The sequence below is a fragment of the Chelonia mydas genome, chromosome 1 (assembly GCF_015237465.2).
Source record: "Chelonia mydas isolate rCheMyd1 chromosome 1, rCheMyd1.pri.v2, whole genome shotgun sequence".
NCBI lineage: Eukaryota > Metazoa > Chordata > Testudines > Cheloniidae > Chelonia > Chelonia mydas.
The window spans coordinates 212,324,892-212,350,448 of NC_057849.1; the positions used below are offsets into that span (position 1 = coordinate 212,324,892).

At 46.9% G+C, this 25,557-nt stretch overlaps 1 protein-coding gene and 3 long non-coding RNA genes across 4 annotated transcripts in view; 3 read left to right on the top strand and 1 right to left on the bottom strand.

The window, feature by feature from the left end:
- Positions 1–22,718, top strand: part of LOC122461391 — a 24,101-nt gene extending 1,383 nt beyond the window's left edge. The window contains exons 2-3 of the long non-coding RNA XR_006283256.1: positions 15,409–15,413; positions 22,708–22,718. This is a non-coding gene — a long non-coding RNA (uncharacterized LOC122461391). The remainder of the gene's footprint in view (positions 1–15,408; positions 15,414–22,707) is intronic.
- The window catches only part of LOC102941373 (scavenger receptor cysteine-rich type 1 protein M130), a 1,272,625-nt gene that overhangs the window by 989,080 nt on the left and 257,988 nt on the right, over positions 1–25,557 (top strand). The window lies entirely within an intron of this gene.
- On the bottom strand, positions 6,058–8,426 carry LOC122461478. The gene is made up of 2 exons (XR_006283410.1): positions 8,242–8,426; positions 6,058–6,934 (listed from the first exon to the last, which is right to left on the bottom strand). It is a non-coding gene; the product is annotated as an uncharacterized LOC122461478 (long non-coding RNA).
- LOC122461509 lies at positions 19,880–22,302 on the top strand. Its single transcript, XR_006283457.1, has 3 exons — positions 19,880–20,156; positions 20,940–21,029; positions 22,266–22,302. It is a non-coding gene; the product is annotated as an uncharacterized LOC122461509 (long non-coding RNA).

Consider the following 25,557-nt stretch of genomic DNA (forward strand, 5'->3'; position numbering starts at 1 on the left):
GAATGATGGGATCTGATGTTCAAACTGGGACCGATTTATAGTAAAAATATATTATATACAGAACAAAGCATAGCCATGGTATAGGGTTAGATGCACTATAGCAAACCTCTCTCTCTGTCTCTCTCTCATATTTTTATGGATTAGAGCTGTTCAAAAAAAATTCATCAAAACTTTTTTCCTGTGAAAAATCTTCACAATAAGATTACAAATTTTCTCAAATAGTTTGTTTTCATTGAAAATGTTCAGATTTCTGTTGAAAAACTTGGGCTGTCAATTAACCACAGTTAAACTCACGCATTTAACTAAAAAAATTAATCGAGATTAAAAAAAATCATGATTAATCGCAGTTTTAATTGCACTGTTAAACAACAGAATACAGTTGAAATGTATTGTTTTATTTCTGAATGCAGTTATTTTTGTACATAAATCTACATTTGTAAGTTCAGCTTCCATGGTAAAGACATTGCACTACAGTACTTGTATTAGCTGAATTGAAAAATACTATTTCTTTCATTTTTTACACTTCAAATATTTGGAATAAAAAAATATAAAGTGAGCACTGTACACTTTCTATTGTGTTTTGTAATTGAAATCAATATATTTGAAACTGTAGAAAACATCCAAAATATTTAAATAAATGGTATTCTATTATTAACAGCACAATTAATCACGGTTAATTTTTTTTTTATTTCCTTGACAGATCTATGAAAATCCCAAATTTATTTGTGAACATGAAAAATATTCAGCGGTCATTCATATTTGTGGGGAAAAGGATGAATTTCCAAGCAGCTCTAGTGTATCTAGTTGCTTCTTTATGTTAAAGTCGTGAAAAAAACCATGCTGTCTTGAATCAGAAAACAATAGTAAGAAAAGGAAGTCATATGCAACCTGTTTTGACCAAGGCTGCCATGGATAGTAGCTCTGGGCTAGATCCCCCAAGGGCCTTGGGCGTTGCAAGGCCTGACTCCTAGGTGCCTTGCCATCGAATGGGATCCTCAGCCATGAGTCACGCGCCCAGCTCCACGTACAATGCATGGGGAGAGTTAGGCACCAGAAGCCAGAAAGCTGAACAGGGAACCACCTACATTTGCCAGCAATAAAATGCCAAGGAAGGGAGTAGGGCCTAGATACACAAAGTTATTTCATTGCCAACCTGCCATTGATCGAAGCCTCAGCCCCCTGACACACAGGTAGAGGTAGGCACCTATCTCTGCTCGGGGACCTCAGTCATGAACCCACTCCTGGAGCTAGGCACGTAAGCCAGGTCAGCTCTCTCATCTCCCCAGTTTACACGTGACCCAGTGGTTAAAGCACTCAACTGGGAGGTGGGAAATCCACATTCAGTCCCTGCTCTGCCTGATTTGGAGCAGGGACGTGAACGCAGGTGAGTGCCCTAGTCACTCTAGACTGTGCTGGGGTGGGTCTCTCCTGCTGGAAATGTTCCACTTTGTACAAATAATCAGTCACTGAATCCAAAAAAAAGCTAGAGATTGATTCTAGCTGGTGGCCCGGGCACTCACCTGGGATATGGGAGAGTCAAGTCTCTGCTTCAATAAATATGTAGTGATTTATATATTTTGTATTTATAAAGAGACAGTTAGGTAGCTACATACCTTTGTGGTTCTAACCCTCTGTCACTGAGGAAATACATCAAAGTTGCTTTTATAATGTGACCTTGTGAAGTCCTAATCCTATAACTGCAATTTTCCTTCATTTAAAGGTTAAAAAAAAAGAAAGAAAAAAAAAGTCTGTGATGGGATTTTTTCATTGTTCTTGGTTGTACATGACGATTGTACAAGATAATTCTATTCTTTTTGCTGGTATATATTTACAGTAAGTTCCAACAGTAAAAGTAAACAAGTAACAGATATTTTAACTATGTCCCTATATCATGCACTGTATGTTACTGCACTGATATTTTTCATCCCCACTCCAACTGCAGGGTATCTACAGCACATTAAGGGCCCATTTCTGTTCCCATTGTGTCAGTGGGAGCTTCACAGTTGATTTCAGCAGGGTAGAATTAGGCCCTAAGTGTCTTGGACTTTATTGTACACACACAGATCCAATTTGCCTGTCTTTCCCTTTATTTGTAAAATAAAGTGGTACCAAGTCTACTTTTCTCTAATGTTCTGGTACCTGCTGTCATGCTATCTGGAGTGGCTCACCACTCTAAGTGACTAACTCAGGGCAGACTCAAAAAACAAGGGCAGATACCCCAAACTGGTGGTGTGTTCTATCATTAGATTTCACCTGCAGAGTCCTGCACTTAGGACGGAAGAATCCAACGCACCACTACAGACTAGGGACCGAATGGCTTGGCAGCAATTCTGCAGAAAAGGACCTAGGTGTTACAGTGGACGAGAAGCTGGATATGAGTCAACAGTGTGACCTTGTTGCCAAGAAGGCAATGGCATTTTGGGATGTATAAGTAGGGGCATTGCCAGCAAATCGAGGGACGTGATCGTTCCCCTCTATTTGACACTGGTGAGGCCTCATCTGCAGTACTGTGTCCAGTTTTGGGCCCCACACTACAAGAAGGATGTGGAAAAAATTGGAAAGAGTCCAGCAGAGGGCAACAAAATGATTAGGGGACTGTAACACATGACTTATGAGGAGAGGCTGAGGGAACTGGGGATGTTTAGTCTACGGAAGAGAAGAATGAGGGGGGATTTGATAGCTGCTTTCAACTACCTGAAAGGGGGTTCCAAAGAGGATGGCTCTAGACTGTTCTCAGTGGTAGCAGATGACAGAACAAGGAGTAATGGTCTCAAGTTGCAGTGGGGAAGATTTAGGTTGGATAAACTTTTCACGAGGAGGATGGTGAAACACTGGAATGCGTTACCTAGGGAGGTGGTGGAATCTCCTTCCTTAGAAGTTTTTTAAGGTCAGGCTTGACAAAGCCTGGCTGGGATGATTTAATTGGGGATTGGTCCTGCTTTGAGCAGGGGGTTGGACTAGATGACCTCCTGAGCTCCCTTCCAACCCTGATATTCTATGATTCTATGATTCATCAAGCCAATCACAAACGTGAACACCTGGATCACTATACAAGTCTCACTGTGGAGTCACAGACCGCCTAACCTGCCACCCAGACAAACTGAAAGTTGTGATAAAATGTCACTTATCCTAACATCACACCACACCAAGTTTCTCCCAGTCCCAAGGGACCAGTCAGTCACCCAGAACTTCCTCCAAAGATAACGCTGGCAGCCAGTTCTATAGTACATAACTAAAGGTTTATTAGCTAAGAAGAAAGAAGGAGGGTTATTGAGAGGCTATAGCAGGTAAAATATAACAACAGGTAAATCAGTTTGTAACTCCAAATGGTGGCAGTGATGTAATAAACTGTCAGTTTTCCCAAAGTCTTTTACAGGGTGTCGTGAGGTACTCCACTCACTGCCCGTCTGGCATCTCCTCCTGGTCACTCTGGGGATTAGCTCTCGAGGCCAATGCCCATCCACAGTTTGGCCACCATCACTCTCACTCTGGTCTGCAGCGCCTCTTGCTCCAGGACCTGCCAGCATCCTCTTTGTCACTTAGCCCTCCAGCTAGGTCACTCAGTGTTCCCCTGACGGGATTCAGTCCATCAACAGTCCTAGGCCGTCTTCCCATTCACTGCCCTGGTGCCACTCTCTCAGTGGCTAGTAGGGGAACCCAGGCCTGCCCTCTTTTTCTGGGATCCAGTCCTTGGACAGCTCAGCAGTTCTGGGCTTCCTCCCTCTGCCCGCACTGCTCCTTCTCTGGACTGATTTAGTTGGGGTTGGTCCTGCTTTGAGCAGGGTGTGGGACTAGATGGCCTCCAACCCTAATCTTCTATGATTCTATGACTGCTTCCTATACTCTGGTTCCCCTCCTCACTCTGGGTGTGCCAGCCCCAAGAATCCTCCTCCCAGGGAATAACTACAGACTATCTCCCTGCAGCCCCCAAACACTCCTCCCTCTTTCCCAGGGCATAACTGCTGTCTGCCTTACTGCAGTCTTTCCCAACAGCCCAACCCGGAGCCACCTTCCTGGCTTTATAGGTCCCACCTGTTCCTGAACAGGTGAGACTCTATCTAACCAGCTGATTCCGGCCTAAACCTCCACCTTTTGCAGCATAATTAGCTGATTGGGCCCACCTGGCCCAACCCAGCTCTTACAGGGCTAGTGTGGGGAGCTCACCCCATCACACAGGGCTACCCAGAATAACTCTGGGGATCTCTGTCTTCTCATTCAGTATTCTTCTCTGTTAGAATCCAGACAGTCCAGAGATACAGGATCTTTCTTTGAATCCATATTTATATCTTCTTCTCACATAAGAACATAAGCTCACAGAAAAACAAGCTGACAATCTACCCAGGTGGGCTTTTTCCTTTGCTGACAGGGAGTGAGAAATGCACTTAGATTTTTGACCTCAGACCTTGTTCATAATGCTATTTCCTTTGAAATTAGCATTTTCTGTTAAAGTCCTTAAATCCTTAGCATTTCACAAATTTATTTGATGTGTTATTTAGCTACAAGTGTATTTATCATGTAAATGTTTGGCATTACATTATAGACAGGAATAGACACGCAAAAACAATATCCACTACCACGCAAAAACAATACCCACCATTCCACTAGTTTCATAAAGTTTAAACATCTGAATACACACGTATACATCTAACCATTACTTTAATCTACACAAGTGAACGGATCTAACTACACTCTAGCATGACCTGGTCAGCAGTGTCACCCCCCTCCCCATTCTGTAACAATTGAAAAGAATATTTGGTTTTGGGTAAATTAATTGCCTAATAATCCTTGAACACCTTGATGCTTATCTTTAAGAGGTTGTTTGAGAATATTCAAGATTTTGAGTAAGGGCTGTTTCCGCTAACCCTTAGTCTCACAAATAGCTCTGACCCATATGACGAGTCCCTTAAGGATTACTCTGATGAGTAAGGAATTCAGAATTAGGCCCTTACACTCACATGCTGTTTATCAATAGTGCTCTGTAAAAAGTATTCTTCATTTCCTTACTCAGCTTTTCTCCTTTTCTGTGTTTCTTGTTAAAGACAGATTTTAAAAAGCATTTCAATATCTCAGCCATTCTAGCATCATCATTGATTTGCATGGAAGCTATTAATAATCATCATATTGCATGTTAACAGCTGGGATCTATCCCTGCAGGAAGCAGGCGGATCAGACTGGTGAATGGGGCAGGTCGCTGTGCTGGGAGAGTGGAGATTTATTACAATGGCAGCTGGGGGACAGTCTGTGATGATTCCTGGGATCTGTCAGACTCCAATGTGGTTTGCAACCAACTGGGATGTGGACGTGCCATCAATGCAACTGTCTCTGCTCATTTTGGGCAAGGATCCGGGCAGATCTGGCTGGACGATGTGAACTGCTCTGGGAATGAATCCGATCTCTGGGCGTGTCCTTCCAGGGGCTGGGGCCAGCACAACTGCAGACACAAAGAGGACGCAGGAGTTCTCTGCTCAGGTCTGGTCCGGGAATGCTCACGTGAGCCTGGTTACCAGGGGATTTAATGGAGGGGGCAGACATTTGAGGAGAGATCTGAGAAGGATAGAGCCTCTCCCTTACTGTCTTTTCTATAGGGTGTCCATACAGCACGTTTTGGCCAGGACACTCTCTTTTTTAAGCCTGCTCTGGCCATCCCGACTGTTTTTGGCAGAACTGGGCATTTCTCTCCTTTCCTCTTGCCAACGGATCACGAGTTGGGAAGAGCAAATTGAACACATGCACAGTTTTGCCAAAAAAGTGGGATGCGCCCCCTAGTGGAGTGCGGAGGAACAGGTAGGGGGAGGAGGGGCAGTGGTAAAGCTCGCCCAACCCGGGAGGACAGCAGGGGTCTTCGGCCGCTGTGTGCGCGGGATGGAAGAATGGGGCCTCGCGCTGACCCCACATGGGTGGGTGGCAGGGGGGCTCAGGCTGGCCCACGTGCTGAGGGGATAGGGGAACCTCAGGCTGTCCCTGTGTAGGTGGGAGGTAGGGTGCGTTCAGGCTGGCCCCACGTGTCGGGGGGGAGAGGAAGGGAGGTTTGGGGGTTGGGCCCCCCGTGGGGGTTTCCGTTTTCCCTTTGAGAAAATATGGTCACTCTACTCCTCTACCTACCTACTGGGGTCATGATTAGAAAGTCACCATTTCCCATCGGTTCCCACCCAGGAGTATTGAAGATATCGCAGCATTTCTCTAGTGTTGGCAGGGTAGTCACTGCTGTATTGCAGGTGTCTGTGTGTGTAACTGCTGGGAACTGGTGACTTTTCAGCGGTGATCATTATATTTCTAATAGTCTCATGGTGTCCAGGAGAGTATCTCATTCTTAGAGTGATTCTCTCTGACACTTGCTCCTGCAGAATGATGTGGCTATACTTTTGGGATGAGCAATCGCTGGGATTTCACTCTTCACACCAGTTCATTTCAGAATCAGACGATTTAAATTCCCTTTTTGTGCACTTCCTTCTAGAATTCACGGATTTGAGGCTGGTGAGCGACCGTGATTGTGCTGGGCGGCTGGAGGTTTTCTACAATGGGACGTGGGGCAGTGTTTGCTCCAATCAGATGTCTGGAGTCACCCCAGCAATTGTCTGCAAACAACTGAACTGTGGGGATAGAGGGCAGGTTGCAAGAGACTTGGCATATGGAGCAGGTTCTGGTCCCACATGGCTGGACCACGTTGTATGCAGTGAACAGCACAGGTCCCTTTGGCAGTGCCCATCAGGCATATGGAAACAGCAGTCCTGTGATAACCGAGCAGAAGAGACCCATATTTCTTGCAGTGGTAATTCTGAAACTGTCTGTGCACAGACATGCATACACCCACTCCATCTTTTACTCATTGAAAGGGTGTGATAGAAATTTTGAATGTATTTACTTTTCAGAAGAGACAGTTTTCCATTCACAGTAGTGACAGACATATTTTCATTGTCAATTCTCAATACAGCACCTGGAAAACAAAATGGGAGTTATTCATACAAGCTGTGTGTTACACGGTGCAATCACCTAGTGAGAGCCTACAAATGCCCGTAGGCACGGGAATTTGGGGTGCAAGGGGTTTGCGTGGGGTCCCGGCTGCCGGCCCCGCGCTCCACTGCTGGTCCCAGACACAGGGTCCCGCTACTAGCCCCGCAAGGTGTGGTCCCAGCCTGAGTCACCTTACCCCGATCCACAGGCCCAGTCCTGGCCTCAACTCGGGGGAGAGGGAGCACAGACAGGGTAAGAAGGGGCAAGGTAAAAGTTTGGGGACCAGAGTTTCAGCACCCCAACTGTAAAAATTGTTCCAGCACCACTGCAAATGCCTCCCATTAGCGAGCATCATTTGGGAATCTCTGTGGCTGTACTTTTGGGATGAACAATCAGAGATGGGCCCAAGGTCAGTGAACAGGACGTGAGTGGTCATGCTGAGTGGTTGGAGCAGGAGTCATATCCAGTGGTTAGAGCAGGAGCTGGTAGCCAGAAATTGGAGCCAAGGGTCAGAGCCAGAGGCCAGAGCCGAAGGCAGAAATCGGAGCTCAGTGTCAGGACCAGGTTACCTGGAGCAAGGCAAGGAGTAAGTCTGGGGTCAAGGCGTGAACAAGACAGGAAAATGAGGTATCTTAGCTGTGGGAAATGCTCTGAGCAGTTGCTGAATGCTGGTGTGGCTGCTGGACTCAAGAGCTGGACTGCTGATCACTCAGGCAGTATGACCAGTCAGGCAGCCTGATACAATCCAGCTGCGCTTGTTAAGTAGCCTGGAGACTAGCTCTGCTGCAGCCCCTGCTTCCTGACACCCAGGCTGTGAAATCTGGGTGAGGATCAGAATTCCTAAAACGTGGGTCTGTGCGTATAGGTGAGAGTTTGTTTCAGATCTAGTCTCATTTAGTCCTTGTAACCGAGGAGCAGACTCATCAGCGGCGCCTGCTGCTGGTTGTCCTTGGGATTTAGCGTTTTCAGCCGCCGGAGCGCCCTCTTCAGGCCGGTGTCTCGTCTTGCTGCTGGCTCCCCGTGTCCCCTCCAGGACCCTGGTGCCCCTTTCACTGGGTGCTGCCCCCTGGCGGTACCCCACAGTTCTGGGTCTCCCCCTCCCAGGGGAGCCCCCTCACCCACTATCCCTACCTCACCTCAGTCGTAAGCTCCTGCTACTCACCAGCTAGCCCCTGCATCCTGGGGCAGACTGCAGTATGAGCCACTCATCACCGGCAAGGTTGGGTTTGGACCTGCTGCCTCTGCCTACCCGTGGCTGCCCCTGCAATCCCTGTACCTAATAGACCTTACCAGGCCTGCTGCCTGGGGCTTTCCTCGGCTGGAGCTCCCCAGCTCCCTTGGCCTTTCCCCAATCCTGCTCCAGACTAGGTCCTCTATTCAGGTCTTTGCAGCCAGGTCCCTCCATCTCAGAGCTAGAGGAACCTAGAGAGTGGTCTCTCTCTGCTTCTGGCTCACAGCCTTTATAGAGCCAGCTGGGCCCTGATTGGGGCGTGGCCCCCAGCTGCCGCCACTTCCCCCAGTCAGCTGGGGTTTTACTTCCTTCCCCAGCCCCAGCCCTCTGCAGGGCTTTTCCAACCCCTTCAGGGCTGGAGCGGGCGCCCACTTCCCATAACCCAATAGGTACAGTCCTCAATTCTAATACCACCATTTCTTGTCTCTGGATCCTCACAATAATGTGGGTGTGTTTCAGCTGACAGATCTGTTTACCTTCAAACAGGGTCAAGAGCAGCTGTACACAGGGTGGATGGAACAGACTCAGATACCCACAAACGCACACACACCAGCAGCGAGCTGAATAAAGATTTCAACATCCAGAGAATCCACTGAGGAACGAATCCATTAGCTATGAAACAAAATAGATTTTAGATTTAAGTTTATAAAATTGCTGAAATTTAGGGGTTTAATATACAGATAAGCCCTACTCTCTCCTACATCACACACTCTTCTCGGTCCGTTCACTTAATCATTTTTCTCTGCATAGGAGAAAAGAGAAACCACCTCAGACCCTGTTTGCCGAATGCCCGAACTCTCCAAGCTGCACAGGTATTTCTGCTTCTCACTGTCTCACTCTTGGTCCCGAAGGACTTTCCCAGCTGTCCCAGTAACATGTGAGGTTTCTGCATTTTCAGATCAGGAGAAGTTACGCGTCGTGGGAGGAGAGGACAGATGCTCGGGGAGAGTGGAGGTTTGGTACCGTGGCTTCTGGGGAACAGTTTGTGATGACTCCTGGGATATGGCGGATGCTAACGTTGTGTGTAAACAACTGGGCTGTGGATCTGCTGTACCAGTCCCAGGCGAGGCTGCATTTGGTGAGGGGACGGGTCCCATCTGGGTAGAAACGTTGAATTGCAGAGGCACAGAGTCATCTCTCTGGGACTGTCCTGCCAAGCCCTGGGGTGAGAGCAACTGTGGTCACAAGGAAGATGTTGCAGTGAATTGCTCAGGTGAGTGACAGGAGATGTTTCTGCTACATGCTGTAATTTTCTGGAAGGAGGATGGGTCCAATTACCCGCCCGCCCTTGGTCACAGGCCAGGCCCTCCCATCTCCTGTGTGCAGAAGCATCATAGATGCTGTGGGGTGGAAGCTTTGTGGGACCACATTGGCTCAGACATCAGCCCACATAACCCCTGCGTCCATCACAGAACCCAGTGTGCTGGTTTGTTACTAGTCAGCATAGGGGGACGTGGGCCCTAAATCACTAACATACAGACCCTGTGCTGCTCTGAGGGAGTTTGTAGAAGTGATGTCTGGAGATCTGAGGGGGACGCTACCCAGTGACAAACACATCACCTCCCCCTCGCTCCAGACTCCAACTCTCCTCCCTTTCCCTTTGCAGGTGTGACAGAGACGACAGCATCACTGAGTAGAACAGGTAAAACATCCCCCGCTCCCATCAAGAGTTAAAATTTACCTGGTGCTGGGTCACAGAGGATGAGCTGCAAGCTGTAGCCTAAGGACAGGAGCTCCTTGCCATGAGTAAGCAGGGGAATGGTCCCGCTATTGTGGGGAACTTTCCTGGCTTATACACTACCCCAGTGAAATGGGCTAGCGAAGGATCTGAGTCCTCGCTCCCCCTTTCTTTACCCAGAGGCCTGCCTGACCTCAAGGGCTCCCCTTCCACGCTTCTGTCTGGCAGAGTCCTCGTAACCCCGACAAGGCTGGGCCCAGGATTCCTGGGGCGTCGACCCCCCAACCCTGCTGTGGTCACTTAGGGCAGGGGCTAAGGTGTCCCCACTCCCAGGTGCTTTCTCTGCACTGGATGCTTCCCTGACCCACTGATCGTTACATGCAGTTCAAAGGAAATACAGTGTATTAAACAGCAACCGATTAAAAAAAATAAGGAAAAAGTGGGAAAGGTTAAAGGAAAACACGTCACCCTGCTCTGTGGCACGGCTGCTTTTCCTGCCCCTCCGGATCTGGTTGCTGCAGCTCTGCTCCCAGCACAGGTCTCCTGTGACTCTGCTCCCAGCACTGAGCTGCTCCCCCGGGCTGCTTCTCTGGTTCTCTCTGGATCTGGCGCGGCTCAGCTCAGGCCCCTGCTCTCTCCGTAGCTCGGCCCCACTCTGTCTGACCCAGGCAATCCAGCTCACAGGCAGGACAGGACCCACCTTGTCCTCCTGACTCCCTGATTAGCCTCCCCGCCCTGTCAATCAGGCTGACTTGGGGCATTGGCCTCTCCCCATTGTTCCTGGGGACTGTCAGTCTCAGGGTCCTGCTTTCCTATCAACCCTTCCCCTTCCTTCTGCTCCTGGGAGCTAGCCAACCGAAACACCCCCACCGAGTTTTAGTAAGGGGCCAACAGTCCCCTTACACATGGCCTGTGAAATCTGGGGGCGAATGACACCTGGGTGGGAGCTGCAGGCTGTGCTGAGCCAGAGGATTCCTGTCTGGTGGCTCCAGCTGACAGGGCAGGGCCCATGATTTAAACAGCAGCCTGTGAGCTGCCCCCATGGCACACAGACTGTGTCCCAGGCCATTACCCTGCTGTCCTGGGCCCTGCAATGAGTGACTGGGGAGATCCCTGGGCCCCCAGACTCTCACAGGATAATCCCTCCCTCTTCCATGTTCATTTCCATCCAGCTCCCCCGCGCCGCCCTCCGACCGACAGTGGAAGAGTCACGGTGCCCATGGTCATCTGCATTATCCTGGGAGCCCTGCTCTGCCTGGTCTTAATCATCCTGGGGGCGCAGGTGCGAAGTGCCAGGGCAGAGCGCAGAGGTGGGTCCTGCTTGGTGTCACTGTGTGAAATGCCTCTGAAATAGCAGGTGGAGCTGTGCCTAAGGGGGGTGGGGCGTTGGCAGTGTAGTGGAAGGTTAAATTGTATTATACTGTTCAGCCACGAAGTGGTGTTGCATGTAACAACTTACATTTGCTAACCTCAGCCATGCCTGGCAGAGCATTAAGGGATTTTATTGTGAACACATCTGTTGAATATCTCTCCAGAAAGGAAGCTCTGTAGCCAGTCCATATCTGATACAGAAGCCTGACCTGCTTATAGCAGCCTTGCCACCTATCATGTCCAAGGTGTATGTGACATGGTGCCCTAAGTTAAGCAGTGCCAGAGGAGAAGAAAAACAGAAGGAAGAGAGCAACAGAAGTTGCAGACAGAAGGAGGAGCAATGAAGGATGGAGACAGGAAAAAAAGCAACACAGGTTGCAGGATTTCATCAACATCCCCCTCTTCGTTGACCAGAGAACTTCAGCTTTGACAAACCTTCACAACTGACAGACTAGAAGCAGCATTTTGCAAGATTTCAGATTGCTACAAAACTCCATAAGGAAACTGAAGCTATACAGGTATGGTGTTTACTTTGTGCTATTTGGAAGCAAGCAGAGCATTTCTTTCAACCTTTGATTTTCCTGAAGACAGGCACAAAGATGACTGTGAAAGGGTTCTGGCTTTGTTTGATGCGTACTTTATACACTGGAACCTCAAAGTTACAGAACTGACCAGTGAACCACACACCTCATTTGGAACGGGAAGTACGCAACCAGGCAGCACCATACACCAAAAAAAAAAAAAAAAAAAGGAAATACAGTACAGTAGTGTCTTAAATGTAAACAACTAAAAAAATTAAAGGGAAAGGTTAAAAAAGATTTGACAAGGTAAAGAAACTGTTTCTGTGTTTGTTTCATTTAAACTAAGATGGTTAAAAGCAGCATTTTCTTCTGCATAGTAAAGTGTCAAAGCTGTATTAAGTCAATGTGCAGTTGTAAACTTTTGAAAGAACAACCATAACATTTTGCTCCGAGTTATGAATGTTTCAGAGTTATGAACAACCTCCATTCCAAGGTGTTTGTAATTCTGAGGTTCTACTGTACCCTCAGAGAAATGTGGTTTATGAAAGGGCATGTTTTCACCAGAGAATTTAAGGACTAGGGGAAAATGTTGAATAGTTTATAAGAGCTCTGCATGCCTTTGCTGTTCCTGAATCACAGTTTTCAGCCAACATGAAAACATCAGAGAGAGGCTGGTTATTGGGTTAACAGATGAAAATCCTTCACAGGAGCTACAATTCAAAACAGACTTCACCCTACACACTGCTGTTCAAATGGATTAGAAGCTGTTAACAAACACAGCCTGAATAAAACAAGTTAATACCATAAAACTGGTGAGGTAAAGAGGGAGAACTCCCTGGCTAAGAGGAACAAATTCCACTCAAACATTCAGGATATATTAAATGCACGAAACATGGACTTTTTGCAGTTGTTTGCCACATGAATGCAGTCAGGGAATTGATTCATATTCCAGACAGACAATCAAGAGCTATTGTTTCTTGGATCTATCCTGTGTGAAGATACAGAGCCTGCCTGGAGAGTGAAACTGATCATTCAGAGAAACACTATTGACTTTAAAATGGACTTAGGAGCAGATGTAACAGTCATCTCAGAAGGGCCTTACAATCACCTTCAACCCCTCCCAGAGATGAAGTTACCTGCCACAGCTCTGACTAACACTGGAGGCATTCTGAATTGCATGGGACAGTTCACCACAGAAATCTCTTTCAAAGAGAAAAACTTCTCATTCAGAGTGGATGTGATCAAAGACCAACAGCGTTCTCCACCTCAGTGTGGCAACCATGATGGGCCTCATGAGAAAAGCGGAAGAACTAGAAAGATGGATATTTGAAAGGAGACCCAGTACGAATAAACTCAAGATAAAATGCTGGAGCATGCAGTGTACCTCAGAAAGAACAATCAACAGAGCAAACTCTACAGATGGCAGATGGAGAACAAGAGGAAGAAAACTCAGAGATTCCAAACAGGCCTCAGGCAGTCATTACTACTGATGGAAAGCCAGATGACCAAGTTGTTATGTGTTTGGGTTGGGTAATTAGAAAACTAGTACCACTGAGCGATGTTAGGGCTTTTTCCCTCGCCCCTCTCTTGGTTCTTATCATGCAATCAGAAAGCAGAAGACCATAGTCCAAGTGCAGGCAATGCAATATTTAGTGGGGTTAATCAGGCAAGCATATCCATAGCTCTGTATGCCACAGAGTTTTCCCTGTCCTTTTTCCCACCTTCTTTTTCTTAGCAGGTTTAATTATATCCCTTGGTCCCACCCCTTACAATTTATGGTTATGTTCCGTTTTGGAGGATTGTAGTATGGGGACTTTGGTACCACCTCTTTTGTACCCTACGGGTGGGGTAAGGAGTAAGGTTATATTTCAACCAGGGTCACCTTTTCTCTGGCTTTTTAGTGTTTCTTATGTTTGCCCACCCTCCCGCTCGCCCCTCCCGTCTGGTTGCTTGACCTTGCCTTGAGATAAGGGTTGAGGCAGTCTTCAAGTATACGCTTGTATATTAAATTCCCACCATTCCCAGCAACACTTTAACTCTTTTCCTTATTTCTTTTCATTGTGCTATAAACCCCATCTGGAAGCAACACACAGTGTTTTCATTCTTTGTTCATACATATTAGTAAGGAGGATATAAAAGTATCAAAAGTCAAACCCCAAATGTTATCCTAGGCTAAGAGACAGACCTATATACTAACAAGAGACACTTAATAGACTGATCTGTGCTCAACTATAAAGATACCATGATAACGTAAATGTTGTAAATGGCAGGAATGTAGAACGCAAAGGGGGAGACGTAATGGAAGGTTAAACTGCATTATACTATTCAGCCACTAGGTGACACTGTGTGTAACATACCTTGTTTAAACTAACTTCACCCATATCTGTCGGAGTATTAAGGTATCTTACGGTGAACACATCTGGTGTGTACCTCTCTTGCACGGAAGCTCTGTAGCCAGTGCATGTCTGGTACAGAAGTCTGGGCTGCTACTAGCAGCCCTGTAACCTGCACAAGGTGTGCATGTCAGGGAGAGCTTTGTGGGGGATCCAGGGACCATCTTAAGTCCTATCATATCTAATATCTTCAGCTATGATCTGGCCATGGAAATGAACAGAACAGCAGTGACACTTGCAGATGAGAATACATTGGGAGGAGTTGAGACTAGTGGGGACGACAGAGAAATAATACAAAGGGGAAATGCAGTGGTCCCTTGCTCTCAAGTGGAGAGGGAGGCTGCATCCTCTCACTGTGTCAGGCAGCAGCACTCAGGCTCGGGTCCCACTTGCTGGGCCGATCTGTAAGAAGTCTAGAGTTCGCAGCCTCCTGTCAGAGCTGCTGCCAATCAAGAGTCTAGAGCCCTGGCGTTCTAGGCGGGGTGGAGTATAAACAGTCTTTAGTCCACAGCATCCTGGCTGGGACAGCCAGCAGTTCATGGTTGATAAGGGAAGCTCTGGCCCTCTGGGCAGGGCAGAGTGGGAAGCAGGCTTTGCCTAAGCCTCTTGGCTAAGGCAGGCAGCAAAGACACAGTCTGGGGCTCTGGCTCTTTGGGTGGGGAAGAGCAGGGAGCACCAAACAGTCTAGGGATTCAGGCCCTCAGGCAGGGCAGAGCACCAAACAGACAGTTTTGATGACCTGGCTCTGGCCGACAGCAGAGCTCTTGGCCTAACGTGGGGAGGCTGCCACCCCAGGGATGGGGTTGGCAGCAGGGGATGAGGGGACCTTGTTGCACCCTACTCCACTGCGTCCCAGCCCAGGGCCCAAACACTGGCGGACTGTTCCGCCACTGGGTCAGCAGGGATCCAGCTAAAACATGTTGACTCGGGTTTTGACAGTGTAATGGGACCAAAGTCCAGTTTCCTTGGTCTACTTCCTACCAGCGTCTGGGTGAGGGGTTCCATAGTGCCCGGGTCCTTGGTCTTGTTGGGGTACTTGGCCGATGGCAGTGCCGGCAATTTCTCTCCAGGGTCGGTCTCCTTTGGGGACAGGATGCTGCCCGGTGCAGGTCCAGCTCCAGAATTCTGCAGCAGGCTGGAGACTTCTGTCTCCTTCCCTAGCTCCCACTCCAATGAGATGCAAGGCCCTCCCTTTATACTTCCTGTCCTGCCCTGGTAATTCCGGCGACGGGGGCAGGGCAGGTTTGGCTCCACCCACCAGAGGGAGTGTAGTGGTCCCTCACTCTAAATTGGGGAGGGAGGCCACTCCGCCTCACTGGAGAAAATAATACAAAGAGACTTCAAGTATTCTTAGAAAAATAACATGTTGAGATTCCATTTAGAAAAGTACAAGAAAATCCATGTGAGGGAAAGATCCGGAATAGAGAGATACAGCAGGAGGGAGGGTACGAGGAAGGAGAAATGCTGCAAAAGAGCTTGGGTGATAATGGCCAAAGAGATCAGACAGTTCTACTAGGCATTTAGGGCATATCTACACTGCAATGAGAGGTGTGATTGCAGCACATGTAGAAATACCCAAGCCAGCTTTTACCTAGCTCGGTGAAAGCTCGCTGGCATAACAACAGCAGTGTAGTTGCGTCAGCATGGCTGTGACGTGGGCTAGCCACTGGAGTGTGCACCCAGGCTCCTAGGCGAGGCTGTACACGGCAGGTTAGCCTGTGCTGCTGTGTGTGCTGACACAGCTACGTGGCTAGCTCGATCAAAGCCAGCTCAGATGTGTTTATGCGTGCTGCAATCACTCCTCCAGATTGCCGTGTAGATTTACCCTTATATAAGAACATAAAAACAGCCATCGTGGGTCAGACCAAAAGTCCATCTAGCCCAGTATCCTGTCTTCCAACAGTGCACTTCAGAGGGAATGAACAGAACAGGTAATCATCAAGTGATCCATCCACTGTCGCCCATTCCCAGCTTCTGGCGAACAGAGGCTAAGGACACCATCCCTGCCCGTCCTGGCTAATAGCCATTGCTGGACCTATCCTCCATGAATTTATCTAGTTCTTTTTTGAACCCTGTTATACTCTTGTCCTTCACAACATCCTCTGGGAAAGAGTTCCACAGGCATTGACTGTGTGTTGTGTGAAGAAATACTTCCTTTTGTTTGTTTTAACCCTGCTGCCTATTAATTTCATTTGGTGACCCCGAGTTCTTGTGTTATGAGAAGGAGTAAATAACACTTCCTTATTCACTTTCTCCACACCAGTCACGATTTTATAGTTTCATATCGCCCCTTAATCATCTCTTTTCCAAGCTGAAAAGTCCCAGTTTTATTAATCTCTCCTCATATGGCAGCTGTTCCATACCCCTAACCATTTTTGTTGCCCTTTTCTGAACCTTTTCAAATTTCAATATATCTTTTTTGAGATGGGGTGACCACATCTACACGCAGTACTCAAGATGTAGGCGTACCATGGATTTAGATCCAGGCAACATGATATTTTCTGTCTTATTATTTATCCCTTTCCAAATGATTAACAAAATTCTGTTAGCTTTTTTCACTGCCACTGCACATTGAGTGGGTGTTTTCAGAGAACTATCCACAATGACTCCAAGATCTTTCTTGAGTGGTAACAGCCAATTTAGACCCCATCATTTTATATCTATAGTTGGGATTATGTTTTCCGACGTGCATTACTTTGCGTTTATCAACATTGAATTTCTTCTGCCACTGTGTTGCCCAGTCACGCAGTTTTGTGAGACCCCAGTGTATTTTTCGCAGTCTGCTTTGGACTTAACTATCTTGAGTAGTTTTGTATCATCGGCAAATTTTGCCACCTCCCTGTTTACCCCTTTTTCCAGAGCATTTATGAATATGTTGATCAGCACTGGTCCCAGTACAGACCCCTGGGAGTCACGACTATTTACCTCTCTCTGTTCTGAAAACTGACCCTTTATTTCTTCCCCTTTTTTCCCTATCTTTTACTCAGTCACTGATCCATGAGAGGACCTTCCCCCTTATCCCATGACAGATTACTTTTCTTAAGAGCCTTTGGTGAGGGACCTTGTCAAAGGCTTTCTGAAAATCTAAGTACACTATATCCACTGGATCCCCCTCATCCACATGCTTGTTGACCCCCTCAGAGAATCCAAAAGGATTGGTGAGGCACGATTTCCCTTGACAACAACCATGTTGACTCTTCCCCAACAAATCTTGTTCATCTCTGTGTCTGCTCATTCTGTTTTTTACTGTAGTTTAAACGAATTTGCCTGGTTCTGTAGTTTGGGTTACTGGCCTGTAATTGCTGGGATTGCTTCTTGAGCCTTTTTAAAAAATTTGCATCACATTAGCTATCCTCCAGTCTTCTGGTACAGAAATTGATTTAAATGATAGGTTACAGACTACAGTTAGTAGTTCTGCAATTTCACATTTGAGTTCCTTCAGAGCTCTTGGGTGAATACCATCTGGTTCTGGTGACTTATTACTGTTTAAAGAAAAGGAGTACTTGTGGCACCTTAGAGACTAACCAATTTATTTGAGCATAAGCTTTCGTGAGCTACAGCTCACTTCATCAGATGCATACTGTGGAAAGTGTAGAAGATCTTTTTATACACACAAAGCATGAAAAAATACCTCCTCCCACCCCACTCTCCTGCTGGTAATAGCTTATCTAAAGTGACTACTCTCCTTACAATGTGTATGATAATCAAGTTGGGCCATTACCAGCAGGAGAGTGTGTTTGTGTATGTGTGTGGGGGGGGTGGGGGGTGAGAAAACCTGGATTTGTGCTGGAAATGGTCCAACTTGATTATCATACACACATTGTAAGGAGAGTGATCACTTTAGATAAGCTATTACCAGCAGGAGAGTGGGGTGGGAGGAGGTATTTTTTCATGCTTTGTGTGTATAAAAAGATCTTCTACACTTTCCACAGTATGCATCCGATGAAGTGAGCTGTAGCTCACGAAAGCTTATGCTCAGATAAATTGGTTAGTCTCTAAGGTGCCACAAGTACTCCTTTTCTTTTTGCAAATACAGACTAACACGGCTGTTACTCTGAAACCTGTTATTACTGTTTAGTTCATCAATTTGTTCCAGAACTTCCTCTCATGACACCTCAATCTGGGACAGTTCCTCAAATTCGTCACCTAAAAAGATAGGTAGATAGTACTTTCCATTTTTAAAGCACTGCACAAATATTAGCTAATTATTCCCCACACAATGTCTAGGCAGTACATATACAAGTACTATTTTGCCCTTAGGTGTGAGCACCAGGATAGGAGAGGAATGATTTTGGGTGGTAGTAGGAGTAATAGGATACATTTGTGAAGGGACCATTAAGGTTGAATATCAAGATAAACTTAATGACAGGGAAATAGCCAATAGAACAAACATGACAGGGACATGGTCCCTGTCACCTGGGATGCTGAAATCTAAACTGGAGAGAGCAGTGGGAATATGCTGTAGGAACCAGTCCTGCACTGGAGTCGGGGTCAGGGGCTGGATGATCTCATAGGGTTTCCCATCCCTAGCTTCTCTGACCCTGTGCAAACCCTGCCCTTTGTTTTCAGGCTCCAGAAGACCCTTGGACCCTTTCTCTGAGGCCGTGTACGAGGAGATCGATTATAACCTGATGAGAAAGAAGCAGGAAATGTTTGATCGCTCAGGTCTGTGTGTGTCATTCCTAACAGGGAGAAAATCTAAAGCTCTGACTTAGAGCTAAATCTCTGCAGCCTTCAAGCCTGTGAGTCCTGGATGGCTGCAGATGCTGGGTCTGTGAAGAGACCAGCCAGTTACAGGACTGAGATGAATGAGTTTCCTCCCTAGCAGACTCTGCTAGCCCCATTCTGAGGACAGTCAGGCCCATCTGTACATCCTGCAGCCGTAGGGGGTAATTAGTTATGGGTCAGGAAAGTGACTGTTCTCGTCATTTTGACTGAATGTCAATCGGGGGGAAGATGCTGCTCTCAGTTTAGCACATTGTGGGGCACTCTGAGCATGGTCAGTGCTTCTCCCTGAGGCTACTTCTGAGACGCACATTCTCCTCTCTGCTAATGGTGGGGGTTGGTCACAGACTCTGATCATGGGAGGGGTGTGGCCTTATCTGTCAAAAAGGCGGGGGAGGGGGAGTATCTTCCAGAACAAAATGGGAGTCATGTCCGTGGCTGAGGAGATCTGGACCAGCAGCCTCAGCCATAATTTTCTGCTGGATCAGGCCATAAAGCAGCAACATTCAGGAGGAGAAGATACACATTCCTCTCTAAAGAGATTCTTACACCCTGAGTGTGACTCAAAACAGGCTCCCCAGTTCATGAGAAGGATTTGAATGAAACCCACAGGAGGGGATGCCATGGTAAAAGGCTCACTCAGTTCCTGCCTCACCTCATGAGGTCAATATGGCTGTTCCCAGCATCTTCCCAGTCTGAATTATCCACCCCAAAGCCACATTTACTACAAAAAAACTGATATTTAGCTTAGAAAGTCTGTGTCAGCCTCTCACCACTCAGTCGCTGTGAATTCAGCATCTTCTCTTGAAGAAGCAATATAGTGAGACCATAAATCTTGCTCCAGGACCCAGATGCATTGCCCATCAGCCAGTTTCGCTGCTCTCACTGTGATAACATCCCATTTACCCTTTCTCCAGTTTCCTATTCAGATGACTCAATGACAAAGCTGCAGTATTACACCAGGGACAGCGAGGGGGAAAATGATCCTGGATCAGAGCAAGGTAACAAGGATGGGGGTGGACACAGAGACACACAAAAGATTTCTGTCCAGCTCTTGATGGAAATGTGAACAAATCCTGACCCTTTCTGTGTGTGGTTGACTGTGCTCTCTCCCAGGGGAGGAGCTGCAGGGAACCGGGCAGAGAAATATTCACACTGTATGAAAGAATCTGACTTCCACAGCTGACACGTGTCACTGTACAACCCCTGATCTGTGCCCCATGATCTTAGCCCCCTGCCTCCTCGACAGGAACATATAACCGAATTCACGATCCAGCCCATATAATGTAAGGACTTTAAACCATGTCTTTATAGAGTTCAGTTGAATTCACAATGATCAGCTCTGGTGTGGCAGCTACTGTCTCCCAGCAGGCTGTGATGGGATGTTAGAAGGGGTGGGATCTGAGTTACTACAGAGAATTCTTTCCTGGGTATCTGACTGGTGAATCTTGTCCATATGCTCAGGGTTCAGCTGATTGCTATATTTGGGGTCAGGAAAGAATTTTCCTCCAGGGCAGATTGGAAGAGGCCCTGGAGGTTTTTCGCCTTCCTCTGTAGCATGGGGCACTGGTCACTTGCTGGAGGATTCTGTGCTCCTTGAAGTCTTTAAACCACGATTTGAGGACTTCAGTAGCTCAGACATAGGTGAGAGGTTTATCTCAGGAGTGGGTGGGTGAGATTCTGTGGCCTGCATTGTGAAGGAGGTCGGACTAGATGATCATAATGGTCCCTTCTGACCTTAATATCAATGAATCTATGAAACAGGTCCAGGGTTAGCTCAATACCAGCATAGATCCTGATCTCATTGAAGGGCATGACAGAGTTGGTATTGGATGCTGTGGGGCAGGGCTGGACCTTAGTTATTTTTGAGGAAATAAAGGTGGCACAATTATTGTTTCACAGAATGTCCATGACTCTCCCTTTTCCCCTGGGTCACCCTGTGACTTCCCCTGCAGACTCTATGATGAAAAGCCCAAACTCTAAAACAACAGGCCTTTAATGGGGAACTAAAACCTGCTGGGGAAATGGGTGTGTTCAGGGGAAGCTGACCGTGATGTTTGCTGTTCCAGAGGGAGCTTCCCCAGGGGGGTCTCAGTTGGATTACGATAATGTGGAGGAGCCTGCCTTGAGGAACGTCCTCCAGACTCCAGACAGCCGAGGTGAGCAATGATGAATCTGCCTCCTGGAAGCCACATTACCCCTTGGCTACTGCTGCTCCACCCCCTTCATTCCCTAGTCTGCCCTTTGATCCTGAGCTCAGGACTGGGAAGAATTAACCCAAACTAGCCTGGCTGGACCCAGGGAAGGGCTGTCAGGGTTCCCTCCCCACTCTGAACTCACGGGTACAGATATGGGGACCCGCATGAAAGACCCCCGAAGCTTATTTTTACCAGCTTAGGTTAAAAGCTTTCCCAAGGCACCAATTCCATCTTGTCCTTGAACAGTATGCTGCCACCACCAAGTGATTTAGACAAAGACCAGGGAAAGGACCACTTGGAGTTCCTTTTTCCCAAAATATCCCTCCAAGCCCTTACACCCCCTTTCCTGGGGAGGCTTGAGAATAAACAAGATGATCACAAACCAGCCTTGGATTTTTAAGACCCCCAAACCCCAATCAGATTCTTAAAAAACAAACAAACAGAACTTTATTAGAAGAACAAAAAAAGATAAGAGAACAACTCTGTAAGATCAGAGTGGAAGATAATCTTACAGGCAGTCAGATTCAAAACATAGAGAATCCCTCTTGGCAAAACCTTAAGTTACAAAAAGACACAATAACAGGAATACACATTTCCTCCAGCACAGCAAATTTCACAAGCCAAAACAAAGAAAACCCAACACATTTTCTCGCTAGATTACTTACTAACTTTACAGGAGTTGGAGGGCTTTCATCCTTGATCTGTTCCCGGCAAAGGTATCACACAGACAGACAAAAGCCTTTCCCCCCCTCCAGATTTAAAAGTATCTTGTCCCCTCATTGGTCATTTTGGGTCAGGTGCCAGCCAGGTTACCTGAGCTTCTTAACCCTTTACAGGTAAAAGGACTTTGCCTCTGTCCGGGAGGGATTTTATAGCACTGAATACAGAAAGGTGATTACCTTCCCTTTATATTTATGGCAAGGGCATTCCACAATTAACAGCTTCCCTCATTGTTGCCTTTAGGAGCCACGTCTTTGTTATTTTTATGTTTCCTGTTTGCTTCCCCTCCAATGGCCTCCTTTGATTATCCCTGTGCAATCTGGCAGGATAATATCAAACAGCTAAACTGAGGTGTATGTGGCATTCATAAGAAATAATACACATAAGTCCCTGCTTTGCCACACCTGGCATGTAGCTTATTTCTCTATTCAGTGGAAAGCCTCTTCTCATTACCATTAATTCCCATCATTATTTCAGAGGTCCCTGCCCTGCCTGGAGATGACCCAGGGGACGGTTATGATGATGCCAGAGAAATTTCTGACCCTGAAGATGACCCTGGTTCTGGACCGAGTGCCCAGGAAGTCACGGGGGCCCATGGGGAAAGTGTCAGGAACAGGGATTCACGGACAGGTGAGTGGAGTGTGGAGAACTCACCTGGAAGAGCCTTTACTGGCCACTAGAGGTCACTATGACTGCACTGAAATACAGTTATTGGTAAACTCCCAGCTGTGTCCCCTCCCTGACCTCTGCTAAACAGAGTTAAATGGATTGAAATCAAGAAAGAGAGGTTTCCTAGATAAGGTCCCTGATCCTACAAATACTAGATCCCATCTGTCAGTCTACTCACATGAATACTCTCTCTGACTTCAGTGGGACTGTCCAAATCATCAAAGTTACATGGGTCCATTGGCAGGATCAGGGCCAAACTGCCCTTCCCCAAACCAGATGTCAGTGCCCTGGATGGTAATGGAAAGAGCAGGTCCCTGGGGTGGGGTTAGTTAGCGGCCTGGCTTTGAAATTCCTCTCTTCAATCTGTAAATGTCCCCATTAGCACAGGATCAGAGCTGGGACCCAGGACTGCGCTCCCACTTTGCATCTCAGGGGAAACTGGGTTGGGATGAAATGTGCATTTCTTTGGTCTTGATGGGAATAACGTGTGAATGAGCATTGTGTGGGTGGATGAGATCTGTGATGTCCAGGCAAGTCCCATGGGCTAGGGTCCCCACCCTGCTCCAGCCACCAGGTGTCTGCTGGCGTGTGGTCCCTTAGGGACTATATCAGCTGTCAGGAGTTACAGCAGCTCCCAGTGGCCTATCAGGGAGTCATCACCAGCTCACTGCCATCCCCACATTTCTCCTGCACCAGGGAGGTCTCAGAACAGAGAGAATCCGCTCCCACATGTTTTCATTGAAGAACAGACAGAGATAATGGTTTAAACATGTCAGAGGCCCACTAAGAGGAACTGTGGATGGGGGCTGATTCACAGCCCATGCTGTATGTTGCCCATCCATTATGTGAGTGCACATGAGTGGAGAATGAATACGTTGACTGTAATGTGACTTGCTTGCTATTTTCAGGCTGGAGTCTGCACTCGCTGAGAAGTGAAGGGGCCTCTGGGGCTGAGAGGGAAGCCCTGTCCCCACCTTCTCATGACCCAGGTTATGATGACGTTGATGATGGCATCTCTGGGACATCAATATAAGAATGGCTGGGTTGAGATCAAATATCCTGTGAGGATGTAAATGCTGTATGGTTAGACTCTTCCTGTCCCAAATTCTTATTGACCCAACGGGGTATTGGAGACAATCCCTGCCTGGGAACTGCTTCAATTAGCTTTTTGATTTCAGTTTTGTTTAGATGCAAGAAATAAGTCTGACTGAGACAGGGGCTGTGATTTCACCTCTAATTTCCCATTGATCAGACAGTCTGGAACTTCCCTGCTTTTTTGTGCCTAACACTTCTTCATTGTGAATTTTTGCTTTTTCTTATTAAAACCTTTTTGAAGATCTGTTCCTGGGCTGATGTTTCTCTCATGAGGTGTGTTGGGTGGCTCCATGGGGACCAGCAGGGAGAGAGATGGAGACTGAAGTGATGGGTTCGGTCACAGAGACCCCCTTGGGACTGTCACCTGATGTGCTGAGACTATCTCTGAGCCCGTTTTCCCTGCCAGTTTGGGACTCCAGAACCCTGCCTTGTTGAGCCAGATATGCTAGCGTGCTACAATACAGACTCAGGTCTGGTCCATGCCCCCAAAGCTGCAGACTTTAACCAAAAACTGGTCAGCAGGTCTCCTATCTCCAGCACCCAGACACCCAGCTTCCAATGGGATCCAAACCCCAAATAAATCCATGTTACTCTGTATAAAGCTTATACAGGGTAAACTCATAAATTGTTCACCCTCTATATCATTGATAGAGAGATATGCACAGTTGTTTGTTCCTCCAGGTATTAATCACTTACTCTGGGTTCAATAATACAGAAAAGGGATTTTATTAAGAACAAAAAGTAGGATTTCAGTGGTTTCAAGTAATGACAGAGAGAACAAAGTAAGTTACCAAGCACGATAAAGCAAAAACACACAAGTCCAAGCCTAATACATTAGGAAACTGATTACAGGTAAAATCTCACCCTCACAGATATGCTAATAAGCTTCTTTCACAAACTAGACGCCTTCCTAGTCTGGGCCCAATCCTTTCCCCTGGTACAGACTTGTTAGTTCCAGCAGACATCTTAGGTGGAAAGCAGGGGTGTTCTCATGACTGGCAGCCTCCTTTGTTTTGTTCCAGCCCCTTTTATAGCTTTGGCAAAAGGCTGGAATCTTTTGTCTCTCTGGGTCCCCACCCCTCCTTCTAAATGGAAAAATACCAGATTTAAGATGGATTCCAGTGTCAGGTGACATGCTCACATGTCCTGTGAGACCCCAGCCTCCATTCTTCCTTGGCTGGCTCCCAGGAACACTTGCAGGTAAATAAACCTTTTACAACCAATTGTCCTTGTCAGTGGGAGCCATCAAGATTCTAAGCCATCATTAATGGCCCACACTTTGCCTAGTTACAATAGGACCTCAGAGTTATACTTCATATTTCTAGCTTCAGATACAATGATGATACATGCATACAAATTGGATGAATATATTTTATATAGCTTTGTAATGATACTTCACAAGAGACCTTTTGCATAACGCATATTCCAGTTACATTATATTTAAACTCATAAGCATATTTCCATAAAACATTATGGAGTGCAACTTCACAACTGAATCACCAAAAAGTAGTAATGCTAAAATATCACTTCTCAGATATCGCAGGCTCTAGGATGGGGCACTGCACTGAAAGTGAATGCTCTATCAGGTTTGTGGTAACCGTGAGAAACCCAGCAACAAAATATTCGTAACTCCAGAGAGGGCCCTAACCCCCAATCCAGACTCCAGACTTTCCTCTGAAATCCAGGAGGATAAATGGGAGGTTATTTACAGGTATCTTAATGAACACACACACACACGATTAGACAGTGACAAGATGCCCCTAATCTCTTCTCTTCCCTACAAATTCTGATACTATGCCCTTCACTGTGGCATCAGAGCTTCGGATAGAGATGCATGAAGTGACATGATTTTCTTTCATCCCATGTGGGTCGTTCTCCATCCTTCCCTCTAGGGAAAAAGTGCATATGGATTCTTATGGAGGTTTATTTTATGACATGCTATGAGCTTATGCTACTGAAGGCAGATTTCAGAAGCTTACTTTCAAGTGGAACAGAAAAAGGGTTC